Source organism: Sciurus vulgaris, assembly GCF_902686455.1.
Source record: "Sciurus vulgaris genome assembly, chromosome: 7".
NCBI classification, from domain to species: Eukaryota; Metazoa; Chordata; class Mammalia; order Rodentia; family Sciuridae; genus Sciurus; species Sciurus vulgaris.
The window spans coordinates 73,714,665-73,740,794 of NC_136467.1; the positions used below are offsets into that span (position 1 = coordinate 73,714,665).

At 36.4% G+C, this 26,130-nt stretch overlaps 1 protein-coding gene across 12 annotated transcripts in view; it reads left to right on the forward strand.

Annotated features, from left to right (window-relative positions):
• BACH2 (BTB domain and CNC homolog 2) overlaps nt 1-26,130 on the forward strand; it is a 336,154-nt gene that overhangs the window by 235,056 nt on the left and 74,968 nt on the right. Inside the window, exon 4 of one of the 12 annotated variants that reach the window (XM_079146713.1) lies at nt 9,754-9,816. The exons of the other annotated variants lie outside the window; for them this stretch is intronic. The gene's annotated coding sequence lies outside the window, so the exon portion shown is untranslated. The remainder of the gene's footprint in view (nt 1-9,753; nt 9,817-26,130) is intronic. 12 annotated transcript variants of the gene reach the window in all.

Below are 26,130 nucleotides of genomic sequence, written 5' to 3' on the forward strand. Positions count from 1 at the left end.
AAAGTTCCCCCTTTCTTTTCCCACCCCCCACCCCCATTATTTATCATCATCCACTTATCAGGGAAAACATTCTGCCTTTGGTTTTTTGGGATTGTCTTATTTCACTTAGCATGATATTCTCTAATTCCATCCATTTATCTGCAAATGCCACAATAGTATTCTTCTTTATGGCTGAATAATATTCCATTGTGTATATATACCACAGTTCAGTAGGCCCAAATCTTCATCATGTTGACTTAGGACCAGACTTCCTTAACAAGACTCCCAAGGCACAAGAAATCAAAGCAAGAATCAATAAGTGGGATGCATTCAAACTAAAAAGCTTTTTTTCAGCAAAGGATACAATCAATAATGTGAAAAGAGAGCTTACAGAGTGGGAGAAAATCTTTTCCACAGGCACTTCAGATAGAGTACTAATCTCCAAAATTTATAAAGAACTTACAAAACTTTACACCAGAAGTACAAAGAACCCAATCAATAAATGGGTCAAGGAACTGGACAGACACTTTACAGAAGAAGATATACAGGTGATCAACAAAATCATCTTTAGAGAAATGCAAATGAAAACAACTTTAAGATTTCATCTTACTCCAATTAGAATGGCTATTATTAAGAACACAAACAATAATAGGTGTTGGCATGGATGTGGGGAAAAAGGCACATTCATACATTGCTGGTGGAGTTGCAAATTGGTGCAACCACTCTAGAAAGCAGTATGGAGATTCCTCAGAAAACTTGGAATGAACCCACCATTTGACCCAGTTATCCCACTCCTCAGTTTATACCCAAAGGACTTAAAATCAGCATACTACAGTACAGCATACTGCAGCCAAATCAATGTTCATAGCAGCTCAATTCACAATAGCTAGATTGTGGAACCAACCTAGATGCCCTTCAAAAGATGAATGGATAAAGAAACTGTGGTACATATACACAAAGTAGTTTTTTTAAACTGTGAATTAGATCCTATCATTTGGCTGCCCATAATTCTTAGACTAAAACCCGAACTCCCACCCTGAGCTGCTAACCCTTCACTGTTCGGACTACCTGTGTTGCCTTTGCTGCCCACAACCCTGCAGGCACTCTGCCCTTTTGGGTCACAATTGTGTCAAGCCCATTCCTTCTCAGGGCCTTTGAAACTACTATTTATTCCTCACTTCATTTAGAATCTGCTTAAATGAGACCTTCCCCAACCAAAATGCCTAAAGCCCAACTCTGCCACCCACATCCTTCAGTTCTCTTGCTCTGCCTCGCCTCTTTTCTGTAGCACATTTTATTGTGGATCTCTTTGCGTGCTTGTGTATCAATGTTTCTCCTGAAAGAACGCAAGCCTCCTGAGAAGTACAGCTTTCCTTTGTTTCCTGCTGTATCCTCAGGTATGTAGGGCCTTGCCGGACATCACTTATTGTACATGGTTAGATAGTCAATATTGTTTGAATGAATAAAAACACTTATTTTGAGTATCCATCTTTGTATAAAGTGTTACGTTACAAGAAAAGGTTAAAATGCATGATTTCTGCCCTTGGGGGACTTGCCCTGGGTGGCAGTGACAGATGCATAAGCAGTTCCGCAATTCTGATAGAGTTGGGGTGTTGGGGAAGCTTCAGCATGAATCCTCGACTGTGGCTGCAGGAGTCAGAAAGGTAACCAGAGGAGCTGACATTTGAGATTATATCTGAAGGCTGAGCAAATGTTTGCAAGACAGAGGAGATTGGGCAGGGCACTTTGGGTGTGGAACAGCACATACAATAGCATGGAGCTATGATAGGACAAAATACAGTATTGAATGTGATCAGCTTATGGAGACCTGTGTGAGATGATTTCAGTAGATCAACTGCCGAGAAACAACAATTTATTTTAGTCCTGGCCCCCAAAAATGATCCTTCCTGGAAGTTTCCTTTACAGAAAATAATACTCCCATTCATAATTTCTTCATCTGAAATTCTCAAAGTCATCCTTAATTCTTCATTCTCTCATACTCCACATCCAGTCCATCAGTAGTAAGTCACATCAGCTCTACCTTTCAAATATACACCAAATCCAGCCTCCGGACACCAGTCTTACACTCCCTCCCTAGTCCAAGCCATCATCATCGCTCACCTAAACTGTCACAAGAGCTTCCCTGCTTATCTTCTGACCCACCATGACCCATATTCCACACAAAAACCAGTATTGTTACTGTGAATTGCTTTTAAGTTAAAGCTAGAAAAGCAACTTAAGTCAGATTCAACTAAATGGATTCCTGCTAAAGATTATTTTCACATCAAAGTTTATATTGTGTATATTGGTATGCCTTGTCTTTATACTTCTGTGGTATTATGGTGATGTGGAATGGATTATGTGTTCATGTGTGGGGGATTTCCCTTAACAATGGAAAGACAGAGACCACTTCGTATTTATCTTTATTTGCACAGTCCCCTGCACTGCCTGGCATTCATGGCAATACACTCTGAATATTAGTGTAAAAACTTATTCTTCACTTTACAACAGACTCATTGCTGGGTCTCTTTAGTGATCTTCTCTACCATCTTTAAAATGATTGATTTCTTATGGTTCATGCGTATGTAATCTGTTATGTAAAATCGACAAGATCTAAGTGACTTTTTTTCCGAATCCAGTAAATAGAGCAAAAAGCAGTAGACAGGAAAGAAGTTATGCCCTAGAATACTTAACCATGGCAAATAGGGAAAACAGAAATATATAAAGCATCTAATTCAAAAAGTTAGCAAAACAAGAACAATACAAACCTAAGATAGCAGGACATAATAAAATTAAAGCAGAAAGCCATGAATTTAAAAACAGAAAAATTAAAGAATTAAATACAAAGTACATTATTTGAAAACATCAGTATAATAGAGGAAACTTTAGCTTACTTTGTCAGTACAATAGGGGAAATAATAAAGTAACTATAAGGTAATTAAAAAGGAATCAAAGTCTATTTACTCAACTTTTTACTAATAAATCTAAAAATCTAAATGAAATGCATACTTCATTAAGAAATGTAGTTTAGCCACACTAATTTCTAAAGAGAAGGAAAGATGGTGAAAGATTTCATCACTCTACTCAGAATGATGCATTATGGAAAACTTATGAATTATTTATTTCTGGAATTTTCTAATCCATATTTTCAAACAGTGCTTGACAATAGGTAGATGAAACCTCAGAAAATGAAACCATGGATAAACGGGGACTACTTTTTATCCTATGATCCAGCATTTGCACTTTGGAGAAAATATATGAATGTATTTCAAATGTATAAAATTACCAGGCTATACCTTGTTGTGCCCTTTTTTATTTATTTATTTATTTTAATTTTTTTTTTTTTTTTTTTTTTTTTTTTTTTGGCGGTGCTGGGGATCGAACCCAGGGCCTTGTGCTTGCAAGGCAAGCACTCTACCAGCTGAGCTATCGCCCCAGCCCTCCTTATTTATAATAACACAAGATTGACAATAACCCATGTAGCTGCCAGTAAAGAATTGGTTATATAAGTTTTATAGTGGAATGGGTTGTATAAGTTAAATTGGAATTCTGTGAAACCATAAAACAAGAATGAAGAAGCTTTTATATACAGGCATGAAATGATATCCAAGTTATATTTTTAAGTGAAAAAGCAAAGTACATACTCATACATAGCTGGTGGGACTGCAAATCAGTGCAACCACTATGGAAGGCAGTATAGAGATTCCTTAGAAAACTTGGACTGAAACCAACATTTGACCTAGTTATTCCACTCTTTGGTTTATCCCCAAGGGACTTAAAATCAGCATACTACATTGACAGAGCCACATCAATGTTTATAGCAGCTCAATTCACAATAGCTAAACTATGGAACCAACCTAGATGCCCTTCAACTAATGAATGAACAAAGAAAACGTGGTATGTATACACAATGGAATATTACTCAGTCTTAAAGAAGAATGATATTATGGTATTTGCTTGTAAATGGATAGAGCTGGAGAATACCATGCTAAGTGAAATAAGCCAATCCCAAAGAACCAAAGGCCTAGATGTTTTCTCTGATTCGCAGGAGCTAATTCACAATAAAGAGGTAGGGGGCTAGGGAAGAATAGTGGTACTTTGCATTAGACAAAGGGGAATGAAAGGAGGGGAGAGGGTATGGGAGTAGGAAGGATAGTAGAATGAATCAGAATTATTACCCTGTGTGCATACATGATTACATGACCAGTGTAACTCTACATCACGTACAACCAGAAGAATGAGAACTTATACTCCATTTATGTATGATACGTCAAAAAGCATTCTACTGTCATGTATAACTAATTTGAACAAATTTTTAAAAGCAAGGTACTTGATAATGATATAATAGGTAAACTTTTGTGTAAAAAAGGAGAAATGTTATCTATGGCTGTATATATCTTTCCTCAAATAGGCATAACATCCCTCTAGAAGAATACACAAGAAGCATTTATTGCCTCCAGAAAATGGAATAGTGTGATTGGGAAACTGAACTGGAGAAATTGTGCATATTTTCACTTTATGCCAACCAAAGTTAAAAAGAAAAAAGTAACGAGATTTTTCTAAATCATTTTTAGAGAAAAAAAAAACACTATTATACCCAATAAGACAGATGAGTCTCACAATGATAATGTTGAGCAAAAGAAATCAGACACATGAAAATGTCATATATTATCCCATTTATTTAATGTTTAAAAATAGGCAATACTAATTGCTGGTGAAGAAGTTAGAATGGCAATTTTCTTGGTGAGAACAGAACTGGACCGGGCATGAAGAATTCTGGGGTGCTGGTAATACTCTTGACCTGGGTGAGAGAGTTATGTGAGTGAATTACTTGGAAAACAATTATTGATTTTCTTGCCATAGTTTTCTGCATATAAATAATATTTCAGTGTATTTTTTTAGTTGTAAATGGACAAAATACCTTTATTTTATTTATTTTTATGTGGTGCTGAGGATCAAATCCAGTGCATCACACATGCTAGGCAGGTGTTCTACCATTGAGCTACAACCCTAGATCTGTAATTCAGTTTTTAAAAATTATCAAAAAAAAAAAAAAAAAAACAAACTTCTACTAGTTCCTACAGCTGACATAGCAAAGTATCACAAACTGGGTGGCTTAGAATACTAATTTATTATCTCATAGTAAGCAAGGCATCAAAATCAGGCATTGGCAGGGCCAGGCTTCCTCTGAAGTCTGTTCCTTGCCTCGCATCTGGGGATGGCATCCTTGGTGTCCTTGGCTTGCAGCTGCATAGCTCTAATATCTCTGCCTCCCTCTTCACGTGGTGCTTCCCTGTGTCTCTGTCTCTGCATGAAGTTTGCTTAGATAGACACCAGTCGTACTGAATGGGGGTACACTAAGCTTCACTGTGATTTCATTTTAGCTAATTATATCTGCTGTGACCCTATCTCCAACCAAGATCACATTCCACAGCACTGGAGTTCAAGGTTTCAACATTTCTTTGAGATGGAGAGGGGGACACAATTCAATCCATAACAAGAGTTCATGAAGAACTTATAAGAGTACTGGAGTTGCTATAGAAGACCATTTTAAGCCAGTTTGAGTGTTGGATTGTGAAGTGTGCCATTGTTGAGTTCTCGCAAAATAAGGTAACCCAATACCATTTCCACCAAGGGTGTCATCTCCTCAGCAATAATTCAGGTGCTGGTAAATTAGAGCCCAATCCAGTAACTACATAGTTGAGTTAAAAGAAAAGAAATGGGGAGTTTGTCATTTTCTTTGGTAGCCTCCTTCATGATTTTGTAGCTCTATAAACCCAAGGGCTATGTTTTTATAGGTTTATGGGCTAGACACATTGAGACAGTTCATGCAGCAACAACATTGGTCTTAAAATGGACTTTTTTAAAAAAAGCCTCCTCATTCTTCAGATTCACCCTAAGGATCCTGCAACGTCCTCATTTTTCACTGGGTATCGGTATGGGCTTTATTTTTCTATTGAGTCAGCAGGTTTCCAAATGACTAACAGGCGCAGGGTGTGGTGTGTGCTTCCCTTTGGGTAGTGCATTCAACATGGCATTAATTATGAAATTAATCCCATGGTTCTTACCACCATTGAAGTTATTTTCCTAATTTAATGAAATAATTATTTTGTTGTCACTGGCTTCTGTGTGCAGCTTGTTGTAGGTGTTCAATGAGTGTGTGTTGGCTGAAAGAAGAAAAACAGAACAATACTTAGCTACTTGAACAGTTTTGAAATTCAGCCATTCTGGGGCAGGAAAAATTCATTTCTGTTAGACAAACATTAGACCAGTGGTTGCCTTTGGTGGATGGAATTGACTGTGATGGGACACGGGAATCTTCTGTAGTGATGGTCATATTCATAGCTTGATAAGGCATGGATTACAGAGGTATACATATTTGTCAAAACTCAAGAAATGTGCACTTAAGATTTATATAGTTCACTGCATGTAAATATTACCTCAAAAGAAAAAAAAAACTGTTAAGAAAATCCTGAACTCTAGCAAATATAATGTCTGCTAAAGTATTTAGGGAAAAAGTGTGCTGGATTCTGCAATTTGTTTCTATATGCATTGAAAAAAATACCATGGATTGGTTTGTGGATAGCAAGGTGGGTAGGCATACAATAAAATAAACATGTTAATTATAGAATCTAAATAGTAGATAGATATTGGTTGACTATCGCTTATCCAAACTTCTTAGAATCAAAAGTATTTGATACTTTGGTTTTGGTTTTTTTTTTTTTTTTTTTTTGGCATATTTGCATATACATGAGATTTTTTAAAAATTTAGAATGGAATATTTGCATATACACAATGAGATATCTTGGGGATGAGACCCTTCTATAATAATTCAATTATGTTTAATATACATACAGATGGGGGTCATTTTATACAATCTTTTTAATTTTGTGCATGAAACAAGGTTTCATTTTCCAATTTGATGTCATTTCAGTGCTGAAGCTTTGGATTTTGGAGGATTTCGCCTGACCTGTAGTTAGTTATTCATGGTAAAACTCTATGGTCTTTTTCAGTAAATTTGAAACCTTTTAAAATAAAATGTTAGAGGAAATTCATAATGCAAAACTGCAGAAGACCTCACAAACATGGGACAACAATCCTCTTGCCATTTTTATCGCATCTCAAGTTTGCATGTTCACTACCTGAAACAGGGAACAATATCCTCTGCTAGGGGTCTCCAGCTAAAGTCAACAACAAATTTGCAATAGCGTACAGGGAGTCTGTTTTGCTTCTCTACTGGAAATAAAGTTTTGAAAAGTAGTGAAAAGAGGCAAAGGAAATTTGTACTTAGTGTGGCATCATATAATACGGTCTTGTGCCATTCACCTACATGTAACCCAGGAAGAAAGATGATTAGGCACCATTAAAAACAATGCTTTGTTTTATAATTGTGCTCATGACTCATAGGAAACCCATTTTTATTTTCATTTGAAGAAAGACATGAAACGCTACAGTTCTGTGATGTTCTCTTAAAATGACTCTTCCTCAGCTCCCCCAATCGTAACTATAACCCTCTTATAGAAATGAAATATAAATAAATGGATTTATATTCAGAACAAAAATTATCTCCACATGCTCACCCATGCCCCACTTCATCCTATATTTTCTCCAGTATGATGTAGTGGAAACCTAGAAATCAGATGCACTTGTGTTCTCCTTCTGTTTCAATTACTAAATCATTCTGTGATCTTGGATACATTGGTTAATATCTTTGAGCCTAAACTTGCACAATTTTTCAATAAGCAGATTCAATCAGATCATCTACAAGTGCCTTCTACCACTGAAATACAAGTGTTTTTTCACCCTGCCTTCCTCTATCATCTTCTTGGGGAGCCAGCTGTAATGATATCTTGCATTCCTACTGTGGCATACCAAAATGAGGACCCCTGGTCTCAGCAAGACACACAAAAGACTCTGCAAGGAGCTCATTTAAATAATGGCTGAGATTTTAGTCCCAGTGAATTTTCCATCTGTTTCTCCATGTTAGTTGAACATGAAGTTAGATACTTAAGGCATTCAGGAGAGTAAAGCCAAGATATCCTATAAATCTCTTCTAAAAATATCAAGAAGAAAGAGCAGAGAAGAAAGTGATATTTATGTAGAATTGTGTGTTTAGTTCTCTTGGGCTTATCCCCAGGTGAAAATTCTTTTTTATATACTGATTATGAGAAGAGGCTATCAATCTCTAGCCAAGTTTCCCCACCCCTGAAAGAATAAAAACAGAGCAGAATAAGTATTTCTAGCAGGATGAGTCTCTTTTCATTCTCAGGGTGTATTAGAACTCAAAGACAGAAGTAGTTCTGTGTCACAATATATGAACAAGCCAAGAGGGTAGTTGTAACTTTGCATGTCCCTAGGTGCTATTTACTTAACTATCACCAAAGAGACTTGATTTCCATTATATGTGTCCCTTGGCTTAGTGTTTAATAGCCTGAAGGGTAATTATACAAGTATACATATAGTTACAGCAGATACAAGTTAACACACAAAAAGTGGCTGTATCCATTTATCTTTTCTATACATTATGTTCCTGTGTTTGCGCAGTCTGGCTTGTACACCTGTGTATTGTCTGCCTTTGATTAGCTGTAAACCAAATAGTGAGGCTACTTAAATAAGGTAAGAAGCCAATTATCAAGGACTTGACTTTACTAATGTACTCAGGTTGGAGTGTTCTAGGTAAGGAGAACATGGGCAAGCCATCTGATTTGGTCCATTATTATATTTTCAATTATCTTTGGTGCTCAACGAGAGACATTAATATAGCTGTGGATGACATAGCAAATTACCGCAGTTCTCTAACCTTTTAAATTGCTAACACTGTTGTAATCTGTAATTATAGAAATCAGTGTGAGAATTGTAGCACTGCATAATTATCTTTCCTGATACTTTATTGCTGAATGAATTATTAATCAGAATCAGTCTTGTATAGTATTTGCAGCAACTCAGAAGAATAATGTATAATTAAATTTCATTATTCCTATTTTTGTGCTAATGTTTTATGATGTTGTAATTGATAATTAATTGGCCAAAAACTCACACAATACTTTGGAGTTTCAGGTGGCTGGGAAATGTTCAGTGCACTGAGTTCATTAACTAAGTAATGATCATTCTGTAAAGACCACAGTGTCTAGTCCAATCTGCATGAGAAAGCTTTTAAAAATGGTATATTAATCTTAAAGCTTTTCATGTTTCCTTGAAAGAAAGCAATAACTGAGCATATACGAATAATTAAGAGATCTTAATAGATTTCAAATCTGGTCAATTTTAAGTAATCAAGCGTTGGTTCCGAATGTCAGGCTAATACACTACCCTTGGTGTGCTTCTCTGTGTATCAGTTTCCATTCTAATTAAACCAGTAGTCTCTGTATAACTGCAATATGAAAGAGAGTAACAGTGTGATAGCCTTAAAAGCTGTTTCCTTCTTCTTTGATGAGTGTAGCCCATAGAGTAGCATATCTTTATAGACAAAATCTGGTTTAATCTTCTTTTCCAATTGTTCAAAATACTAAATGGGTTTCCTCCTCACAGACACATAGAATTTAAAATCCGAAGGGATTATGAACCTTTCCTTGCCTGGCATTCTAACGAAGAGTTCCTGGTGTGAGTCTCTTTTGGTATCGTTTGCAACCTAGGTAACCAGGGAAAGCTCAGAATCTAAGAATGTCTTTCACTCAGCCTGAGTTCTATTGAAAAGAAGCATTGTTGGGCATTTCATGTGAACTTTCTGCTGGGCTATTTGATTTGATTTTTTTTTTTTTTTTTTTTTTTTTTTAGGAAGGTGATGCTTCTTTCAGGTTTTAAGTGTCTCCTTTAGAAACATGCAATTTTTTAAAACAGGTGAGCATCTTCTTCCTTTCTGGAAAATCCTGAAGGCATTGTAATAGGGAAATTAACAGGACATATGCTGGATTTTAATCAGTTCTTTTCTAAGTTGATTAGAAAACCATCCACAGAGGACAGTTCCTGGGGTTGCTATACAAATGCAACTCCACGTTCGTTCCCAGGAAGATCTTGGGTGATTTATTTTTACATTGATAGCATTGACTCTGATGTCTTACAGTTCCTAATTTTAAATTTTTAGGGGAATTTGTCATCAGACCACTGTGAGTAGAACTAAAACACATTTCCATAGTATATGAGGAAGAGTTGCTCAATGACCTTCATGCTCGTCTGACCTTGGAATAAAGATTAGAAACCTTCCTCTGAGGCCCTGGGATCAGCCATGTCTGATCCCAGGGCCTCAGAGACCCACGCAGTGCCTGAGCTTAGTCACACTGAAATCATCATCCCAAGAATGCAGTTGAAGGTCCTGTTAGCCAGTCATCATCTGAGGGCTATTTAACTACAAATTAAAGGAGTGAAATAGTGAACTAACAAGCAAACAAATGTGGAATGGTTGAATCCTCACCACTATATGTGGTAGATGCTCTTTATCATATTCTCTTTGTACAGATTAGGAAACTGAAGTAAAGAAATGCTGAATGTCTTGCCCAAGGTTCTGCCACCAGTAAGTGGCAGAGCCAGGAATCAAAGTCAGGCATTCTGGCTTCAGAACCTGCACTCAGCACACTGCCTTTAGAAACTATGTATGTATGTATGTATGTATGTATGTATGCAGGTTTTAGTGAGTGCTCTACACACCTGGATTTGTTCCAGAAATTTTACATGCTTGTGTGTAAAGTCACTTACTCCATATGACAACTGGGTTCAGATGAGGAATCTGTAGAGAGCTTGCATGGTTTGCCTGAGGTGGGCATCATGACCATTTAGGTGTAGGCAGTCTGCCCTTGGAGCCTGGCTCATCACCACTCACTATGTATACTGCCTCACATGATAGAAGAGGGATCTGATTTGTCCAAATGTTTATGCAGAAGGTTGCAGATAGAGAAAACAGGGAACGCCTGTAAGAGAACTGGAGAATATTCAAAACACACACTTCTAACAAATAGGAAGGGATGGAACTTAGGAAATGTTATTAGAATCAATACAAGTCTCCCATCTGCCAGGCGCCTTCTTTTGGCATGAGAGAGAAATATATCAGGGTTAAGTGCTCATAAGAACAGACCTTCTTGATATAATTATGCATGGAATTAACCAAATGGTGGTGAGGATAATTCCTGATGCATGCTGAATACTTTATACTTCTCAGACAGCTCTCAGATCCATTTCTTTGACCTTCATGGTCATTGTGGGATGTAGTAGAAGAAAGGCTGCAATGATGTCATTGCCAAAGTTGCCAGAAAGCATGAGAACCCACACCTTGTCCTGTCATTCTCTCCCAGGCCTTGGATGCAAATTAAGCAACCTGGCCTTTCTCCAGTTTTAAGCAGGAGAATATCTTGCAACCAATATCATTCTTCATGTCATCCAGGTTTACCTTAATAGAAGAAATTCTCAGTATGTTCAGAATTACAAATGTATATAAAATGTCATTTTTTTTCTTTTCATAGTAATAGGTTTTATTTGTGGAGTATTTACTGTAAAACAGGGACATCCTAAATACTTTTTTGTTTCATCTCATTTAATCTGCAGAACCACTTTGTAAATGGGAATACCAAGTACTATGGAATATAATTAAAGTGCCCAAAGTTCTATAGCTAGGAAGTAGAAAGAGTACTTCAAATGGAAGCCCCTATCTAATGATGGAAGGAGAAATGAGAAGTGGGTGCTTTATAGCATCAAGAAAGTGCTCAGCAGCTTCTTCCCACCCAGTGCTTCTCCATGCTTCTCTGTGCTTCTCTGAGACCATCTGGCCAAAGGGTCACATCCATTCCTGATCATTTGGGGAGGGAGCACTTTCTGCCCCTTGGCATGCAATTTGACTTTTTATAATTAATGAGTTAGAAAATATCTTCCTGAGTGTATGTTTTGCTTTGTCTGAAGCCGACTCTGAGGTAAGCGACGTGAGAATGTGGCAGAGTGTGCGTGTAAGACGACTTGTATTTTAAACAGCATGCTCCGTGCTGTGAAGCATTGGTGTCACTGCCTTTTGGTGGTAATAGGCATCACTCTGAGAAGCCGCCAAGGACAGGAGAGGGACCTGGAAGGCTCCGAGCTCATCCTGTTTTCTCCCATCGCTCTTCGCCGACCTCCTGCCTTTTCCACATGCTCTCAGGAGAGCCTTTCACCTGTATGTTAATTTTCTAGCTCCATTTGACCTTCTGTATGCTGACAGATGGTCCAAGTCCTTTATTACCTGATGTGGGATTTAACAAGCTGCCAACCAATGGTCTTAGCCTCACGATTATAATTGTTTATAATTGTTCTTAAATGGAAAATAAAAATAAAAACAGGAGTTGGGGTGCCCAAACTTCAGTGGAAATTCACAAACCTTTCTTAAAATACTACCTGAATGAGCCTGGTACCAAACTACATGTCTGTCCCTATTAGTTGCTTGCCTTCTTTGGTGTTGAGTTTTTATTTTCTTAGTTACCAAGTGACCCATCTTGCAATCTCAATTTTATCCATTCCAGCTTGCATCCCTGCAGAGAAGATGATATTTCAGAATAGAACCATGTCATCCACGAGACCGACCCTGATGTGTAAAGGAAGCAAGTTTCCTTTTATTAAGAATCTTTCCTGTGAAGCCTGTATTTCTGCCAAGCCTCAGAAACTCACTTCTATTTCCCACCTTTAAGGAGCATGTCCTCTGAGGAGTCAGGGCAGGCATCAGTAGAGATCCCAAGGATGAATAGTCGTCTAACTATAGACATTCTTTATGTACGGGCAGACCTTTCTGTCAAAAGTGTGTCTGTAAGTGACCCCACACACCCCAGGAAGGAGTTAGATTTGATAATCAAGTCTGTAGCATCATAATTCCTGGTCAGTTGAATCTACCTTTGGCAAGTTACACATGTTGGCACCTGCAAGCAATAGCTAACTCAAAGAACATGCTAGGAACAAAGACATTACTGTTACTTTTTCTTGAATTCACATGGAAACTCCAACTGACCTGGCAGGTAAACTTCTGACAGTAATTATCATAAAATCTTTTGAGACTAATTTGAAGAAAACAAAATGATTTGATTTTAACACTTGTTTTTTTTTTTTTCCTCTCTCCTCTCTCTTTCCCATTCCTCCCTCCTTCCCTTCTTCCTTCTCTCACCCTCCCCCACCTCCCCACCGCCCAACTTTATCAGACTTGAAGTCTACTAATTACCGAGTTCAGTTTTTCAGGTTGTTTGACAGTAATGCTAAAGTTGGAATTAGACAGACTCACTGTCTCCCCTTTTTTCTGCATTTGACTATCTGTTGTCTTTTCTTAGTCTCTGATTCTCTGTTGTGAGTTTTGACTTGGTTCTCTTCTAAGACAGAATAAGACAGGTTCTGGGAACTCCCCTCCCACCCGATGAAGAAGTTTTGGGGAGGAGTCGCGAGCCCTGTGTTGAACTGTGCACTAGGTACAAATCTGCAGTGCCTTCTATTAAAATGTAAAACGATCCGTTGAGTCATCCTCCCTCTGGTTTGACTCAGATGCTTTATGGCGCACTTTGCATGTCATTTCTCTGTAATGATTTCCCCATGGAGAAGGGTGTCTGATAGAATCCAGGCAGACTGAGACTGCTCTGAGTCAAATGGATCTTTTATTCTTTAAGCATTAACCCTTATCTCTCAGTTTCCCATCCCTGCATTTTCCCTGAAATAACCTTAATGAAGTAAATAGGCTCCATCACCTCATTTAGGCTTCTAATCACTGTTCACAACTTCTTCTCACATTAGCAGCATGAAGCTCTAGGGCAATATTTCTCTGGCTAGAAGGGGAGAGAGGGAGACACTGGGAGCGAATATTTCACACAGATGACCTGATAAAGAAAGAAGCAGAAAAGAAATGACTTTTCTCTGTCCTCTAACTCCTAATAGGCAAGAGGCAAATGCTAATAAGAAGCAGAGATTGATGTATGAGAAATGAATATAAATGGAGAACACAGATACAAAGAAGTAATAGCAGACACAAACTGGAAGTGACAATATAGAAAAGAAAGCTTGTCAAGGGTAGAAAATGACCTACCCCAGGAGAATAGGTGGCGTGTCAGTTGCATGCTGAGTTGGGGGATTATCATAAAAGAACCAAAAGCAAACATCAAAATACAGAAAAGAAGAGGGCAGATAATCATAAAGCTGCTGGTTCTAATCTTCCCATTCCCAATCCACTTCCTTCCTGCTCTGCCTACATTCCTCACCCCCACCCCATACCCCCACCACCACCCAAACACTACTAACAGTAATCATGCATCTTGGATGGCCAGGCATGGAGTCCCTTTCACACAGAGATTTCAAAGCATTGAACTCTTTCCTTTTCGAGGTGACAATTTATGTACTGTGCTATTGTTAAAACCAAGCTCTAGCCTTCTCCCTGCCCTGCTAAACAGTCTGACCTGACATGATTGGATGAAGATTCAGACAGAAGACTGACTCCCTGCTGACTCTAGCACCATGTGCCTATGATGGCTTCCAAGAGAGACCATGTCCCATGCACTGTAACGCTGTTCAGGAATGAGAACAACATGGACCTATTGTTCACTTCTAGTGGACACCATGCTTCCATTAATATGCAAAAATTGGCTTTTGATTCATCTTTCTTTTGGGCTGACTTCTTTTTTTAAGGGGGAAAGTTCACACTTCCATTGGGTGGGTCTTCTCTGTCTCCCTCAAAAGTTGTGTGTTGACATTTTTCCCTCCAACCAGGTCTGTTCTTTAGAGCACATCACTTCCTAAAACGTTTCCTCAGAAACTGCAGTTGGAGGAGCACATTTCAAGCCTGTTCCTAAAGTTCCTGTACTTTCATAGAACCATGGAAAATAGAACCAGAAACACCTTGGAGGTCACCTCTTCCCTCATGTTAGAGATAAGGAAATGGAGAGATACATGAAGTAGTTTGGTTTTCATGAGAAAAGAAAACATGGTATCTCTGAAAATAGTTTACTGTGAAGCAAAGGCTTTGAGCTCCTATTTCTCAGCATTTCCCAGAAGGCTTTATCTGTGTACTTAGCCCATTTTTATAGATTCTTACTGAAAGCTTACAACATGGAAATGATGAGGTTTGATTACCTTTAAGGATTCTTGCGTGTGTTTTCATTTGAAACCCAAAGCCCACCTATGACTTCTGTAATTGGGTGAAAGAACCTGCGACAGGCTCTCCATAAAGACTTGAGTTGTTAGCCCTTTCTTTCAATCTTTAATTTGGAGGGAACTGGATTTGGGTTTTTTACTAAAATTTAATGTAGATATATAAAAGTTCATGAAGCAGATATATCATTTAGTATCAAGTTAACTTACTTACATCAAGAAATTGAACATTGTGACATTACCCTGATACCCTGCAGTGCTCTTTCCAGGGACCACCCTCTTACCCCAAAGGAAACCTCTGTTCTGACCTTTTTCTTCAGTTTTACCACCTTTGTCAGTATCTTAGTTCAGATTGCTATAAAAGAGTACCACAGTAAGTGACTCAAACAATAAACCTAATTTCTCACAGTGTTGGGGTTGGAAATCTGAGACCAGGGTACCAGCAGGGTGGTGTTCTTGTGAGAACTCTCTTCCTGGTTTACAGAGATGATCATCTTACTGCATCCACACATGGTAGAAGGACAATGAAAAGGGGTTTCTTGTAAAGGCACTAATTCCATTCATGAGGGCTTCACCCTCCAACCTAATTACCTCCCAAAGACCTCACCTCCAAAGACCACCACCCAAGCGGTTAGGGTTTAAACATATGAATTTGGTGGAGGGAAGGGGCACATAAACATTCAGTCCACAACAGTATGTGTCCCTAGATGTTTTAAGTTTTGCCCATTTTTGAACTTGATAATAGACTCAGTTTATGTGTTATTATTTTGTGTTTTACTTCTGAAGCTTAATAGTTAACACTGTGTTTGTGAGACTAATCCATGATGCTGCATGTGACTCTAATTTGCTTTGTATTATTCCATGATATGAATTCTATATATCTGTATATTTATACAATCTGCTTCTGATAAACATTATGTTGTTTCAGTGAGAAATTATTCTGAATAATGCTGCTATGAACACTCTTATAGGGAGTTCCTGTTACAGATATGCAGGAGTATCTATACAGTATAACCTAAGAGTGTAATTACTGGGTCATAAGGTATGCACTTCTTCAGTTTACAAGATAATTCTAAACTCTTTTCCAAAGAAGTTGAATCAACCATCAATAGATAAGAATTTCTATTGTTTTGCATTGTCAAGCACAATATTGTCAAACTTTCAAATTCTTTCCAAGCTAGTGGCTATGTTATATAGCTTTAATTCTTTATGACTTTTAGATCAATATATATGGTTTCCTACCAACATTCTAATACTTCTTCTGGCTCAGCTACTGTATCAGACCCTGCATCTCCACTAAGTTTTTAAGTCTCTAGAAAGATGTAGAGTTGTCACTACTTTCTTACTGGATATTTTGAAATTTACAGGGTTATTTAAATTTTTGGAATGTATAAATGAATAGGAGAAATAATCACATCATCTAGGAAGTTAGCAAAAAAAATGGAGCTTGTAGTTGTCCCCCCTTTTAAAATTTTTTTTTTTTTTGACTGTGCGGTAAAAAGCATCATCATAAACTGCATCAGTAAATTGAACTTCCTCCCAAAAGGTCAAGGAAAATGGAAGTTTATACTGAAGGACGAGAACCATTCAGAGCTATTAAGGATTTGATGATACAATTGCAAGTGCTTCCTCCTAACGACAGCCTTAAATTTCAGTTCCCTTGGCACTAAATAGTATTCACACAGATGGAGTATTTGAGTAAATAAAGAACACAAAATGTTTTAGCTGCTCCATGTCAGGCCCTTTCTTGAGCTATCTAAGGCATTAGTGACATCAGTGACAAACACTGCAGTTTTCCATTAGAAAATACTGAAATCGAATTGCTTTCCACTTTAAGTAAGAAGTTTGAGTCTTGATGTGGCTGGTAAGTGTTTCCAATCCAAAAGTAATAACTAAGTAATTTTAATAGCACTATGCACTCTGAAATTTCTGTAGACTTGATAACTTTCTTTTATAAAAACTAACCATTACAGATTTATAGTAAATAACTTAAAAAAACAAAAGAATGCTTGATAAGAGCAGAAATTTACTCAGCAATTACTAAATAATTTGGAGTTTGAGTCACAAAAGTATTTACTTAATGCACTGTTTCTGGGAGATATATGGTTGGAACTTCAAGTGAAGTGGTTTATAATTTGGTCTTTTTCATTACCTACAAGGCATATTCATTTCTCCTCATCTGAAACATTCTAGACATGACAGGTTGTCTGCAAAACTTAACATTCTACTTTTTTGTGAATTGCAGCTTTTCAGATTTCCCACTGTGGTTTTTTTTAACTTTTGATTTATACTTTTACCTTCAGAACTAACTGTTAAGACTTTTTAATTTCTGGATGTGACCCAATAATGAATGAAGAGTGAATAAATTAATGAGAGTCTGTATTACTATATTTTTGATTGATATGAATGGTGGTTTGTGTGGCTTCTTGAGGGGGATGAACATACTATGACAAAATAATAGTAATTAACTTCTACTGCTGAACCATATGATGAAATGATTGGGGTATATATGGAGTGTGTATGTGCAGCTGGGATTTTTTGGCCTACAAAAAGAAGAATGAGATCCAGCCAAAACCCAAATCAGAACCTTTGGAAAGCTTTCTTATGATCTGATTTCAGCTAATGTCTACATACTTCAACACATTGTCTAATGCTTAAAGACTGGCTGTCAGACTCCTACGTGCTATTTTGGTCTCTGTTACTCACTATACTGTAAAGTATTTCATTCTTAGATCCTGTGACTCCTGCTGAAAGATTTCAGGATTTGCTGTATTAAGGGAAAAAATGTTGTTTAATTAATGTTAGTAAAACATGTAAGCAATGAAAACTTAAGGAACATAGTGCTGTGATAGGTGAAGGAGAATTCACTTTGGCATTGTTCAGTCAAAACCAGACAAATTGGAGGGATTTCATAGAAGATCACTGTGATGATTGGAGGATGGGATGGGCTAAAGAATCAGTGTGTCCCAGGATGCTTGAAGAGGGTTCAATAGAAAGAGGTGTAATAAGACGCAATAGAAATGTAAAGGCTGAGAGGAAGAGAGTGGTGCTGTTGTGACAAAAAGAAGAATTATCCAGAATAATTTAATTAAATCAAGAAAATTCTCAGTCTAGCAATAACTTCATGAGAATAATAAATTTCAGATTATACTAATTGATGAATAGAACTAAAACTGTTCAAATGTTTTCCAAAACCCTCTGGAAGGTTTAGCCAAAAGAGCAGATGTCCATGTTTATGTGACTAACAGAACCTACTTCACCCACTGGAAGTGTTTGTATGGCCACTTCTTTCTTTTCTTAAATCTGCCCTTTTAGCAGAATATAGAGTCTCTCTTCAAGACCCCAAACTGTCTGAGAACTCAGAGAGAGAGTGGTCTTGCTTGTGACCTGGAATCTGGTAGTTAGCCCACTGTCTTCCTTCACTACCATTAATGACTGCTCTAGCTTGATGGGTACACAGTTGTGAACACTGCTTCTATGAGGTGGTCAGGTCTCTCCTCAGGCCTCAGTGGAACCTCAGTGAAATGTGTTCCCTAGTGGAATACTCTTTTAGTTCATATTTCCTTACTCAGCTATGGTTTCCAGAACAGACCTCTGAACTAAGGACTGAAGGAGCCGGTAGCATCAACTCTACATACTGTGTCAAAATGTCCTCCTGGACTTGGATGCCTGCTTCCTAAAGGTAACTTTACTTGAAGTGACTTGTTTCCCTCTGGGGAGATGGAATTATCCATTCAGACAGATCTTCCAAACTTGGACTCTATGAGAGAAGAGTCAGAGTCCTACTTCTGTCCCAGAAGTCTCTGGTTTCTTTGCACATCGTCCACCCCATCCCCTATTAACCAGCTCTTCAGGGACAGCCATGCAACATCCACAGCAGTAAAACTGGACCCATAAATGGTCTTTATAAGATCAAAGAAAGCCAGTTTCTATCAATTTAAATGACAGTATCCCACTCCCTATATCACTTAGGTCTACTTCTTTCATAGACTCAGACTCATAGATTTGTAGATCTGCAAAAACATTGTTAGTCTTCTGGCCCATACTTCTCATTTCACAAACATGGAAGCAGGCTCAGGCGAAGTTAATTTGTCCACATCCACAAGGCTGCTACAACTAGAGCAAAGACCCAAGACACCTGGTCCCACTCCTCTTTCCACTGTACTTCACTTTCATTTCTCCTTTTATTTTCTTTCATTTCATATTTCACCCAAGAATTTGTGGCTTTGTATTCTTCATAGCAAACTTCTATCTTGTAGTACATGCATTATGTGTATTACCCACGAATGAATTGGAAAAATGAGATGTCCCATATAAATCTACTTGTAATGAAGAAAGCACATCATCTGTGTCCTAGAATATTAACTATTCCAATTTTGAGTGTTGCCTGCTACATTCAACCTATTATGATTTTTAAACCCAATCAGTTTTACAGACTGCTGAGAAAACTGAATATTACAGGCAAACGAATAATAATTTGAAAATTAAGAATGGAGAAAATAAATTATAGTCTTGACCCTGTATGAGAGATAAGAAAATACTTAAAATATTCCAAGGATACGAAAAACGAATATGAAGATATAATAGAAAAGTATATGTCTTCTTACTAAATAATAAAGAATTTAGCAGCAATTTCCTCATCAGAAACAGAAGCTTGGTGACCTTGACCTTACTCAGTGGCTTAAGGTCATTATAACTGAATTATGTCATTTAGAATGCTATTCTGATTATATTTTTAAAATGATTATAGATAATGAACCTTATGTATCTTTTATCTTTTATTGGAATATCAAAGGACTAATAATTTTTCTTCATAAATATTTTTGTAATTAGGTATTTTAAAGTACCATGTGTAGCAGAGCAAATTTTACACAATATGGTTAGCAAGTAGATAAGTTATTGTTTGTAGAATACTTGGAGTGATTATAATATAAATATAAATGTAGGACTTTAGGCCAAGAATAATGGTGCACACCTGTAATCCCAGCAAGTGAGACCCTGTCTCAAAATAAAAAATAAAAATAAAAAGGGCTCAGTAGTAGGTTCAATCTTTAGTATTGCAAAAATCAAACAGTCAATTTACCATCCAATCAATCACTCTAGAACTTTTGCTTCCAACCAAGATGGAATAACAGGTACTATATTTACAATCCCTGCTAAAATAACTATGAACACAAATAAAATACATGAAATAATACTTTTCAGTACATTGGACACAAAGAAACAAAGGAGAGTAATCCCCAAAAGACAGAAAACAAACTGAACTCAGCATACTGTTATGAGACTTTTCATAACAGTGTGCTGAACATACTGGAACAGAAAGGAGGAACCAAGGAATTGTGGAATGACTCCTAAGTTGAAGAAACAGAGCTAAAAGTTAGGAGAGATGATCTTCCAGAGATTTTCAAAAAGCATTCCTTCAATATTCTGCAGAGTACTGATCACCACGTGCATGCAAGGAAACTTCTGAATATTAAGAAGGGAACCGCCCAAAACACTTAGTGGTAACTTAGAACTCACAGAGGGCTAGAAATAACACCTGTACTTACCAGCCAGACTAAAAAAACCCATGTTTCAGCAGACATTGGGTAAATTATTCAGAAGTGTCTTGGATCAGTAGTAGGGAAATAGAGAGCCCTTGAGTAAATGTTGCTTTTCCTATCTAACAAATCTCAAATGCAAAATCCAGAAGTTTCACAGTTTCCAAGTACCTCAACTAAAGAGTATTTATAGTAACACAAATATTTCCAGTGTCCAACATAATTAAATCCCAAAACTATAAAATTTATAGTGTCTTGTATGCAATAAAAAATGTCCAGTCATTCAAAGAAGCAAAAAAATATTACTCACATTGAAGAGAAACAACAATTAATCAAAACCAAGCCAGAACTGATACAGACATTAGAATTTAAGAAGACCTTGAAACAGTTACTATAACTTTATTCCAAAAGTTAAGAAGTTAGAGAAACAATTGAATATCTTATGCAGAGACATGGAAGATATTTTGAAAATCCAAAAATGGACTTTTGAGATGAGGACCATAGTGTCTGAGATAAAAATTACACTGGAAGGGATTAATGACAGATTAGACATTGCAAAAAAAAAAAAAAAAGATTAGTGAACTTGAATGTCTAGCAGTAGAAAACTATCCAAAGTGAAACATAAGTGAGGAAAAAAATTGAGTTCCAAAAAAAATTTTAAATGAGCACAATATTGTGAGCTGTGGAAAACTTCAGGGTCTAATATACAAATAACTGAACTGCCTTAAGAAGAAAAGGAAATGAAACAAATATATATATATATATATATATATATATATATATATATATATATATATATATAAAATATCAAGAATATTTGAGGAAATGGTGTCTGAAGTTTTCACAAATTTGATGTGAACTATACAGCTACAGATCCAAGATGCTCAAGAAACATGAAAGAGACTATACACCAAGGGGCACATAATCATCAACTTATTCATTAAAAAAGTGATAAAGAGGGCTGGGATTGTGGCTCAGTGGTAGAGTGCTTTCCTAGCACGTGTGAGGCACTGGGTTTGATTCTCAGCATCACATAAATAAATAAAAACCTTGAGTTAATCTACAACTAAAAATATTTTTTTAAAAAAGTGATAAAGAGAAAACCTTAAAAACAGCAGGGTGAGATGGGGAGAGACCTTACATACCGAGGAACAAAGGTAAAGATGACAGATTTTTCGTTGTAAACAATGCAAGTGAAAAGACAATGGAATGACATCTTTCACAGTACTGAAAGGGAAAGAAAAAACCGTCAATCTAGAATCTATACCCCACAAAGATATGCTTCAAAAATTAAGACAACAGGCTTTTCCAGAGAAACAAGGGCTAAAATAACTCATCACTAGCATCCCTGCACTGCAGGCAATGTTAAATGAGGTCCTTCGGGAAGAAGGAAAAGAAATACACATACACACACACGCACGCGCGTGCGTGTGTGTGTGTGTATGTGTGTATGACTCTTACTATTTAAATCTCTTTAAAACATAATTGACTACTTAAAGAAAAGTTAAAACAATGTAGTGTGGAGTTTTTAACATTTGTCCAAGCAAAATGCCTGACAAGAATAGTGCAAAGGTCAGAAAGGGAGGAACTGTTTTATTTCTTCCTTGTAAGCATTTTAAGGTTGCTGTACTCTACATCAAACTATACAGTGTTCATGAAGGTGGATTGTGATAAAGAAGCATATTATAAATTCTAAAGCAACCAATAAAATAACAAAACATGCCAATAAGAGACAAAATGGAATCATAAAAAAAATTCAGTTAATTCAAAAGAAGAGAGTGAAAGGAAAGGGAACAAAAAACATTTGAGACAAATAAAAAACAGAAAATGGCAGGTTTCAATTCAACCAAATCAATAACAGCATTAAATGTAAATGGCCTAAGCACCATGATTAAAGTCAGAGATTGTCAGATCAGATTGTAGGAAAAGCAAGATCTAATTATATGCTACCTACAAGAAGCACTTTAAATATAAAGAGACAAAAAACTAAAAGGATAACAATAGAAAAAGGTATACTGTGCTGATGCTAATCAAACAAATCTGGAATGGCTGTATTAATATTAAACAGAGCAAGTTTCAGAGAAAAGAATGTTTCCAGGAATTAAAGGATTAGTTCTTTGTGATAGAGGAATGGATACTTCCAAGAGAAATTAAAATCCTAAATATCTATGCTTTGAATAACAGGGTTTCAAGGTGCATAAATCAAAGGTAGTAGAATATCAACAACTGAATGACAACCCGAGTTATTGTCAGAGATTTCAGTGTCCCTTCTCAATATTTGATAGAACCTGGAGTCAGAAAGTCAGAAAAGAGAAAACTTGAACAACACCCATCATTTGACTTAACCTCATTGACATGTACAGAACAAACCAGCAAACTTCATAATACACATTCTTTTCCAGTGCATATGGAATACCATGTTTTGAGATATAAAACAATTCCTCATAAATCTAAATAGATTAAAGTCGTACAAAGTTCATTCTCTGACCACAGTGGAATCAAAAAAGAGAATTTTTTTTTAAAAAAGGATATCTAGAAATTCACCCTAATATTTTAGAAATGAAATAACATATTTATAAGTAACTTATACATAAAGAAAAAAGTCAAAATTAAAATTTGGAAGTATTTTGAATTGAGTAAAAATAAAAATACAATATTTCAAAATTTGTGAGATACTGCTAAAGCGGTATGAGGTAAATTTTACAGTGTTAAAGCCTGTATTAGAAAAGACAAAAGATGTAAGATCAATGTATTCAACTTACACATTATGAAACTGGTCAAAAAGAACAAATTAAATCCAAAGTAAGCGGAATAAAGAATATAACAACAAAAATAAAAATCAGTGAAGAAAATTCAGTGGATTCTCCCCCCCCCAAAAAAAAAAAAAAAAAAACTTTTAAGAGGCTAAGAACAAATAAGCAAATTAGGCAAGGTTTTAGGATATAAAATTAATACGCAAAATTCATTTATAGGGGTTGAGGATGTAGTTTAGTGGTAGAGCACTTGCCTAGTATGCTGTAGGCCCTGGTTTGAGCTCTAGCATCACACACACACACATCATTTGTATTTGTATATTAGCAGTGAAAATTTGGCAGTAGAAATTAAAAAACAATACAATTTATAATGGCATCAGAAATATTAATACTTAAGTATAAATCTGACAGAAGATATGCAATACCTATACAGTACTACAAATCTTTGCTGACAAAGATTAAAGATAACCTAAAGAAAGGGAAATGCTGTGTTCTTAGGCCACTAGATTCAACATTGCTTAGATCACAGCTCTGCCCAAACTGATCAGTAGATTCAGTACGATCCTAGTGAAAATCTTACTTTGTAGAAATTGACAAGCTAATTCTAAAATGCATATGAAAATGCAAAGAATCAAAATCACGTTGAAGAAGAACAAATCAAGACACTGATAGAGGCATAAAGATAAACACGAACATATAGATCCACACATATGTAGACAACTGATTTTCAATGAAGGTGCAAAGGCAATTCAGTAAAGTGTTTTTAAAGTGCTGAAACAATTGGATATTCATATGCAAAAGAAAAAAAGAACCTCAATCCATACCTTGTACCTTATAAAACATTAACTCACAATTATCAAGGACTTAAATGTAAGAACTTTAAAAAAAAAAAAAAAAAAACTAAATTTCCAGCAGAAGCCATAGAAGAAGATCTTTGTGACCCTGGTTTAGGCAAAGATTTTTTTTAGATATGACACTAAAAGTCCATAATAAGAAAATAATTGATAAATTGAGCTTTATCAAATGAAAACTTTCTGCTGTTTAAAAGACACTATTAAGAGAATGAAAAGACAAGCTAAAGAAGACTGGAGGAAAATATTTACAAATCACATGAAGGAGTTTTATTTAGAATGTATCCTCAAAACTCCATAATAAAAAAAAATTCAATTAAAAATAGGCAAGGAAAAAAAAAAAAAAAAAATAGGCAAGGAATCTGAATAGACATTTCACTAAAGACACAGAGATGACAAATAAGTGCATGAAAGGTGATCAATATCTTCAGTCATTAGAGAAGACAAATTAAAACCACAGAAGAAATACCTACTAGAATGGCCAAAATTATAAAGCCTGACCCTACCAAATGTTGACAAGAATGTGAAAGAACTATAACTCCCGTACACTGCTAGGGAGATGTAAAATAGTACAACCACTTTAGAAAACAGTGGCAGTTTCTTGGAGAGTTAAAGTTATGTATAACATACAGTCCGTCCACTCTACTCAGATACTTGCCCACGAGAAAGCACATGTTCATAAAAAGTCTTGTACACTAATGTTCACAACAGCTTTATTTGTAATAGACCCAAACTGGAAACAACCCAAATATCCATCAATATTTGAATGGGTAAAAATGTGTGCTCTATCCATGGAATAGAACATGAATCAGAAATAAAGGAACAAACTTTTGATATATTCAACATGGGTGAATGTCAAAATAATTATGCCAAGGATAAGAAGCCAGACATAAAAGAATGCATACTACATGATTCCATTTATATATAACTCTAGAAAATGCAAACTAATATATATGGTCAGAAAGGTGATCCATGGTTGCCAGAGATAGGGCACTGAGAGGTAGGAGGGAGGACCTATGAAGGGGATTCGGGAGACTTCTGGCAGTGATTGATTTATGTTCACTATCTTGATTGTGATGACAGTTTCACAGTTGTACACGTACATCAAGTTTCACACCCTAAATACGTGAAGCTTATTGTTAAAGCTGTTTATTGTGAAAGGTGTTTTTTTTTTTTTGTTTTTTTTTTTTTGTTTTTTTTTTTTTTAAATGAGAATGAAGCCAAAAGAGAAAGAAGGACTCACTGCCTGGATTCATACTAGTTGTAAATATTACTGAGAAACCACATTGTATAAATTAATTATGGATACTGTGTTTTAAGATACCTCAAAGGATTCTTTTCACAGCAAAGACTTTTGTAAAAGTCATCTTCACTTTGAATACATCGTTTCATGACTCCTATTGTGATCCCTGTGTTTCCTTAAAGAGGCGTACGTCAAGTCTGCTGACATAGTGACAGCACAGTTCCACACTGAGAGTCAAGCACCACCTGCATTACACTGGTTGTGCATTTTCTTGAAGTGCAGAAGGCAGATATAATAGCTGCTATGTCTATTCCTCAGGGCACATGCAGCTTAGATCACTTGTAAAATCATGTATTTGGTCAGGGGTACCGGGGATTGAACTCAGGAGCACTCAGGGGCACTCGACCACTGAGCCACATCCCCACCCCTATTTTGTATTTTATTTAGAGACAGGGTCTTACTGAGTTGCTTAGCACATCGCTTTTGCTGAGGCTGGCTTTGAACTCTCAATCCTTCTGCCTTAGCCTCCTGAGCCACTGGGATTACAAGCATGCACCACTGTGCCCAGCTTAAAATCATGTATTTTGGTTAGATATTTACTCTACTTGGCATCTTAGCCAAATTTTAACTTAGAGAACTTACATGTTCTTCATCAAAACAGCATTTCAAATATTTCCTCTTAATACAAATCTCAATTA